The sequence below is a fragment of the Gigantopelta aegis genome, unplaced genomic scaffold, assembly GCF_016097555.1.
Source record: "Gigantopelta aegis isolate Gae_Host unplaced genomic scaffold, Gae_host_genome ctg6965_pilon_pilon, whole genome shotgun sequence".
In the NCBI taxonomy this organism is placed as follows: domain Eukaryota; kingdom Metazoa; phylum Mollusca; class Gastropoda; order Neomphalida; family Peltospiridae; genus Gigantopelta; species Gigantopelta aegis.
The window spans coordinates 4,471-12,667 of NW_024535443.1; the positions used below are offsets into that span (position 1 = coordinate 4,471).

The 8,197-nt window shown below is 39.8% G+C and overlaps 1 long non-coding RNA gene across 1 annotated transcript; it reads left to right on the forward strand.

The window, feature by feature from the left end:
- The first annotated feature begins 4,258 nt into the window (after positions 1 to 4,258).
- On the forward strand, positions 4,259 to 7,872 carry LOC121366746. The gene is made up of 3 exons (XR_005957216.1): positions 4,259 to 4,365; positions 5,685 to 5,723; positions 7,748 to 7,872. It is a non-coding gene; the product is annotated as an uncharacterized LOC121366746 (long non-coding RNA).
- The last annotated feature ends 325 nt before the right edge of the window (positions 7,873 to 8,197 follow it).

The following is an 8,197-nucleotide window of genomic DNA, read 5'->3' on the forward strand; positions in this document are numbered from 1 at the left end:
ACAAAATGATTTTTGGCATTAAATACACGAATGTGGGTAGTATTTGGAAATTTTTCTCTGGAGTGAAGTTATAAGGCTAATTTGAACATGGCTCGAGTCACCTCTACCCCCCCCCCCCCCCCCCCCCCCATTGATATGTTGTAGTGAAGGGCTAGATGTGGTAATATTTTATGCTCTAACATTTTCTGATTTACAGTTGTTTGTTGTTAGTGAGAGAGGAGAGTCATTACAACTTTCTGTGTGGAAGCCGATACCGGGCTGCGAACCCAGTACCTACCTACCTTATGTCCGATGACTTAACCACGAATCGACCAAGGCCGGGTTTTAGAATTATCTGACCCCCGCCTTATGTTCGTTTGAATTTGTCTTCAAAATACGTTTTGACACCCACCCACTCGCTGATATACGTTTGTGCTGGGGTGTCGTTAAACGTTAATTAATTCAGATATTCTTTCTTTATGTCATTCATTCATTCATTCATTCATTCATTCAGTCATAATAAGGATCGCTCAGTATTTTTATATTTTACCGGCCTCGGTGGCGTCGTGGTTAGCCATCGGTCTACAGGCTGGTAGGTACTGGGTTCGGATCCCAGTCGAGGCATGGGGTTTTTAATCCAGATACCGACTCCAAACCCTTAGTGAGTGCTCCGCAAGGCTTAATGGGTAGGTGTAAACCACTTGCACCGACCAGTGATCCATAACTGGTTCAACAAAGGCCATGGTTTGTGCTATCCTGCCTGTGGGAAGCGCAAATAAAATATCCCTTGCTGCCTGTCGTAAAAGAGTAGCCTATGTGGCGACAGCGGGTTTCCTCTCAAAATCTGTGTGGTCCTTAACCATATGTCTGACGCCATATAACCGTAAATAAAATGTGTTGAGTGCGTCGTTAAATAAAACATTCCTTTCTTTCTTTCTTTTATTTTTATATTTTATTATTATATCAAGACTTAGTTGAATATGGTTTACAAATTTATAGCTATTGATTTTCGTAGTGTCGTTTCGCGATAAAAGTGCCGGTGTAGCATATAATTTGCACTCTCCAAGAATATACACTTCCAAATCATTATACAAACATAAAACAAAACTTTAAAAAATATATAATTATGTGAGTGCTTAACGAATTATTATAGCCTACGTTCAATATAGACTGAGGGAGTACATATTATTCAGAGGGAGTACATATTATACATACAATATAGACTGTGGGAGTGTATATTACATATATAATATACACTGGGGAGTGCTTATTCTAAGTATAATCTTGACTGGGGAGTGCAAATTATATGTGACACCGGATGTTCCGATGATCGATTATAATCGAAAATTGATCGGTTGTGCTCAGATAATCAATTATAGAAATTCATAATTAATCGACTGTCGCGGAAAATATTACCAGTAATTGTTCCAACAGTTTGAATGATGAAATTGATGTTGGGGCTTGAGCTTAGTTTCATGGATACGTAAAACCCTCAAAATACGCCACTCTGCAATCTGTATTATGTAGGATCGATCCCCGTCGGTGGACCCATTGAGCTATTTCTCGTTTCAGCCAGTGCTCCACAACTGGTGTAACAAAGGCCGTGGTATGTACTAACCTGTCTGTGGGATGGTGCATATAAAAAATCCCTTGCTGCTAATCGGAAAGAGTAGCTCATGAAGTGGTGACAGCGGGTTTCTTCTCTCAATATATGTGTGGTCCTTAATCGTATGTCCGACACGATATAACCGTAAATAAAATGTGTTGAGTGTGTTGTTAAATAAAACATTTTCTTCCTTTCTTCCTTTTTCTGTGGCGTAATTCTCTGTAGAAAAGAAAAACAAATTAATTACCATCAGTGTTTATAACTAAGCAAACATTACACATAACTAGACATTAGCAGTATTAAGTGAGATTCGTTTAAAACGACAGACCCTAGTTTTTAAACACCATAGCATATTTAAACCATAGCATATTAAAGTCGGATTTTTTTTCGATAATTTAAATTAGAATTACTTACATTTTAATATTCATTTTCGTACACCTGAAGTGGTTCTGGTCATCTAGATTTTTATAATATCCCAAAATGCATTTTTTAATAATTCTGAAAACGCACGTTCGTCTGAGAAGTGATTGTTGCCGAGTCATGCTGTAGCTATTTTTAGACGGTATTTCCCTGTTTAAACATCACATACTTTAGCTTCTCTCTATTATAACCTTATCCATATGTGTGTTACAGGTTTGTAGATTAACTAAACTTAGTATCCATTTTCACTGACTGAAACTAGGGTCTGCGCCTTTAATACCTTATGGGAGTATCTCTTGTTCTGAACGTGTTGCAAATCAATCAAAATTCTAATGTAAATAGTAGGTAAGATTTGTGAACAAAGGGGAACAACTCTTAAAGCCTTATTCTCTTGTTTACTCATTTGCGTTAATAGAGTCTTGAGCTGGAGTTGTACTAACATCAGGGTCGTCCTCGGGGGGGGGGGGGGGGGGGGGGGGGGGGGGTCCCCCCCCGAGAATGTCACATTTTTCTTCTTTATTGTTTTTAACTCCAGAAAATAGCATACACATCTTAGATTTAATTTATAGTGTTTCATTTGTTTATAAAAAGTAGTGCCCCCCCACCCCCCGGGATTTTGATGAGGGTACGGCCCTGAACATGTACAGTTTGTAAGTTACTTTTAGGCCCTCGCCGCTCTGCTATACTTAATAATGTTAGGCCCTTCCATTATCATATCTTTGAACACAGTTAAGAAAACCAGTGGAATATAATAGATCGGGGTTTCAGAATGACAATGGTCATAGAATAAGTAAGGCGTATCATAATATTCAATGGCGGATCCAGAAAATCCATTGGGGAGGGGGTTGCAATGATATGAGGCGGAATGCCAAGCGAACTTTTGGGGAGGTTTGCAAAAAAAAGAAGAAAAGTAATATACACATGTATAATCAAATTATAACTGTCGCAAAATTTAGGGGGGGGGGGGGGGGTCCATGTGCTCTCTCCTCCCCTAGATCCGCTTCTGAGATACCAATAATACCGTGGATACCTGATGGTTGCATCCTATGAATGTGTCAAAATTACCATATGTTTGACATCCAATGATTAATAAATCAATGTGCTCTAGTGGTGTCGTTAAACAAAACAAACCTAATGGTAGCAAAGAGTTCGCTTGTTGGTTTTACACAGGCTAATTATTTGAAATAGGAAGAAAATTCTCAAGATTAGTGATAGCCAAGGAGTGTATTTATTATTTAAATTAGTTATTGTTTTTTTTAATGACAATTGCTTCGTCACCAACAGTGCAAACGGTTTAGCTGTCATGAGGCTTGGTATTCATACACCGGGTTTTCTTTGCGACAAAAGTGGGGCGCAATCATTTTGGCTAATTTTCAAACAAGCTAATTTTGTGGAAAAATCGAATAGCTAAACTTTTATTCAAATGGGGCTTTTTGTAAGGTCTGAGCAAAGTTTTCATCAATACATGTGTGATATTCGTCAACTCTAGCTTGGGTGTGATTTGTATGGGTGTAAACATTGTCAAATGTGCACCCGAAAGCATGCAGTTTGGACACATTATGATGAAAGTAACACAAACATTAAACTAAAAATATTTTAAATGAGTCCTCTTTATAATGACGACCCTTTTTGTAATTTCCTTGAGACTGAAAATACCTGTATCTTTCTTTATTTTTAAACCACAGGTGATCATTTAGGATGTCAGGTAGGGTCTCCACGAGTACTCGAGTACTCGGACACGGGTCGAGTCTAGCAAGACTTGAGTCTGTTCACAGGATCGAGTACCCGTACAAGTTGGAATACATTGTCATTGACTAAATGTAATGCAATGGACAATGTAGGATAATAATTTCAGCTGTAAATAATCAACGGTATAAGTTACACAATAATTGTATGATCATGTGCTAGTTTCTCTTTTTAAATTGGCCGTCCGTCACAACACTGGATATATGAGCCAGTTTTTAAATGACATGATTTGGCATCGATGTTCAGCGCTGGAATTAAGATACATAATGCTATTTTATGTTACTCCTTAATCTCACCATCATCATCATGTAAGTGTCGTGTACTCGGGTCCGGGTCGACTTTGACCCGCGAGTATTCGAGTCTAATATTGTGGACTCGTGGGGCCCTAATGTCAGGGGCTGGCTTGCATAAATCTCAGCTGAAGATTCACAAATAACTGGTCTACCAATTATTGATGACGTTCTCTTCACTGTTGACGTCACGTGTTATTAGCATGATTTTGATTGTTAACGTTGCTGTGAGTGTGACTGTTGACGTCACGTGTCATCTATTGTCAGGACGCAACTCTCATTTGGACATTGGAATGTAATCGGCAGTATAATATTACAGGAAAGGTAAGTTTGAACAACAACAGTAATAATAGTAGTAGTTTAGTAGTAGTAGTAGTAGTAATACTACTACAACAACTAGGCCTACTGCTACTACAACCACTAGTACTACGACTATTATTACTACTACTACTACCACCACCAGGCACGTAGGAACGACTTTGGGAGTGTATGTGTGTGTGGGGGTGGGGGGCACAGACAGATCGGGTACAAACTCTATATCAGATTTTGGTTACAATGGCAAAAATTAATGTGATAAAAAAAAAATGGTTCCTACAGGCCTGACTACAACTACATAGACGTCGGAAGAAGGTAGCAACTGGGGGTCCACTTATTAAATGCGAATTCATATTTGAAATTAAAAGCATTGTGCCCCCTGCCTCCTCCCCGTTTCCGACGCCTATGTACTACCACTACTAATGTAATAATAATAAATTGTGTTTTGTTGAAAGGGTCGAAAACCTCTTTTTTTAAGGTAAGGTAGGTCGACTTTTTTCTTTTCTTTCTCTTTAATTTCATTTCTTTTACTTTATTATTATTATTTGTTTGAATCTTTTCTTCTTCCACCACAACACACAACACACACAGCCCGTACACAGAGGTGCTGGTAAGCGGTGGGATTGCAACGGGTGCGTATGCAACACCCCAACATTATAAAAGTTCTAATTTATTTTATATCAAATCTAGATAACGTTACGTAAACGTGTGGGTGTTTTAAAAAAACAAAAACATTCTTCGTTGATTGTTATCGAGTTGATCGCGTTGATCTCGTCACGAGGAATTCGCACCCCCTCCTTTAAAAATCCTGCGTACGAGCCTACCCTACAACAAACAAAACACCCCCATTCAATACCAATAAAACAACACCCACTAACCTCCCCCCCCCCCCCAAAAAAAAACAAAACAACAACCCCACAAAAACAAACAAAAACCCAAACAAACGAAAAACAAAACAAACAACAACAAAACAAAAGACCCAACTGTAATATGTATACCAACAGCAAAACAAACAACAAGAAAAAAAACCCCACCCAACAAACAAACCCACAACATCAACACAATATAACACAATGAAAACAGAACCCGCCCCCCCCCCCCCCCCCCCCCTCTTAAAACAATAATGTCACACCAAAAAGTATGATATGTAGTCATGGATTCGCTTTGATATATGAACGATGAAAAGTCCCACAAAAAACACACAAAAAAACTACAACACAAAAACAACAACAAAAAACCCAACAACAAACAAACAAACAAATCCAGTGGGTATTCACTACAAATACGCATGCGCTTCACAATACAACTATTACCTGTCTTTATTTCAGATGAACTTCTTCAGCTGCACATTCCCGAAGTATCGAGAGGTAGGTGATTGTTCCAGGCGTTTGTAATCGGGGTTTGTAATCGGCCAGTACGGCCATGACCATACCACTTTTGTGTGTGTGCGTGGGTTATATGTGCGTGGGTTATATTCGTTCCGGTTAACAGGGCCGTACCCTCCGGGGAGGGTGGGGGCAGTTGGCCCCCTTGAAAATCTCACCTTTTTTTTTAACTCCAGAAAATAGCATACACATCTCAGGGTTTCATTTGTATAGTGTTTCATTTGTTTATAAAATGTAGTCTCCCCCCCCCCCCACCCCCCACCCCCACCCACTCCCCCCGCTACTCCTCCCTAGGATTTTGATCAGGGTACGGCCCTGGTTAAATACGTAGTTGCTGACGGGTTTCTTCCTGTTACAGGTAGTGTGTGTATTGGTGATTAATATGTGAAAATGCGTTACCAGGCAGGGGCGTAGCGTGATCTGGACCTGGGGGGGGGGGGGGGTGTTCGAATATGAACCAAGTAGATCTTTTTCTCTTTTGGTTTTGCACCACCAGAAACTCCATATGTATAAACCTGTATGCTTTAGTTCTGAAAGCGGACCATTTGCTTCAGCGGGGGTGGGGGGTCAGTGAGCTAAAATATTATCAATGTAAAGATATCTAACGTCAAACATAGGATTGTTGTTTTATTAAAGCGGGAATCTTTGACTAGGGCCTACAGTTTGGTAGGCACAGATTGCGCAGTTTTAATACACATTATTCTCAAACGGCAACGAGAACGTGATAAAAGACGATATGTCCGTCTTGCTGTCTCACGGTCAGAGTACTCGGACTAAGGTCTCACTACACAGATCACTTCCGGGTGAGAGTTCATTCATCACGGTCCACTATAATTCCTAATTGTGACATATGTTGTGGTTCACATATTCACTTCTAGGAATTGGGGAAGAATTAAAACAAAATGTATGCTTAATGGTAAGCCTTCTGGCTGTATTTTGCCCATGTTATTTTGTAATATTGTGCATTGACCTTTTGGGACATGGGTGTATAGCGCAAGAGACAGCCGGAGTAAATTGGTTAATGAACCACATGTTCGGACCAGTACTACAGCCAGATGCGGTCATATAGCAAAAAAACTGAGACAGAAATGTTCTCAATTTTGGAGTGAAAATAAATGATTACATAATGTATCTTCGCAATGGTGTATGTTGTTAGTGTCAACGAGAACCCGTTCTATTGGCAATCTTCATTTGGAATTGGGCAATTTAACATGGGTTTCAATGGCAGATGGCATCTGTGTAGTGAGACCTAAGTTTTCTCTGGTCGTAACGACAGCGTCATAACTGACCACTTGTCCGTCTTGCTCTCTTACGGTCAGAGTACTCGGACTAAGTTTTCTCTAACATGAGCTTATGTGAAACATGGAATGTTGATATTGATTGTTGTTGCTATGAGCTCGTGTGAAAACGTGAAATGTTGATAATGATTGTTGTTGCTATGTTATCCTGTGAAAACATGGAATGTTGATAATAATTGTTGTTGCTATGTGTTCATGTGAACACGCGGAATGTTGACTGTGATTGTTGTTGCTATGTTCTCATGTGAAACGTGGAATGTTGATAGTGACTGTTGTTGCTATGTTCTCGTGTGAAACGTGGAATGTTGATAGTGATTGTTGTTGCTATGTTCTCCCGTAAAAACGTGGAATGTTGATAGTGATTAGTGTTACTATGTTCTCCCGTGAAACGTGGAATGTTGATAGTGATTGTTGTTATGTGCTCGTGTGAAACGTGGAATGTAAATAGTGACTGTTGTTGCTATGTTCTTCCGTGGAATGTTGATAGTTATTGTTGTTGCTGTTCTCCCGTGAAACGTGGAATGTTAATAGTGATTGTTGTTGCTATGTGCTCGTGTGAAAACGTGGTATGTTGATCGTAATTGTTACTATGTTCTGCCGTGAAACGTGGAATGTTGATAGTGACTGTTGTTGCTATGTTCTTCTGTGAACATGGGGGCTGTTGATAGTGATTGTTGCTATGTAATCCTCGTGTATTGACTGTTTCAGCTGATTCCCCTGGTTACTGTTGTCACAGCGGCGGTGGGCGGCAGCTTCGCGGCTGGGTTCTACGCGCTCTTAGTAAGACCTGATATCAGGTAAGTAGGATGTTAATCTACACTACACTACATTACACTACGCTACACTATACTGCACTGCACTGTACAACACTACACTGTATTACACTACACTATACTGCACTACACTGCACTGTACTACACTACTGTACTACACTACACTGTACTACAACACACTACTATCACTGTACTACACTACACTACAATGTACTACACTACACTACACCAGTGTTCGAGATTAACGGTATCCCGATATCCCGGGGATACCAGAATTTAATTTTGGATACTAGACTTCAAGAACCTAGTATCCCACCGGGATGCCATATAATACTAAATTCTCAGGTGGGATACCAGATTTTGAAATGTTAGTATCCAACTGGGA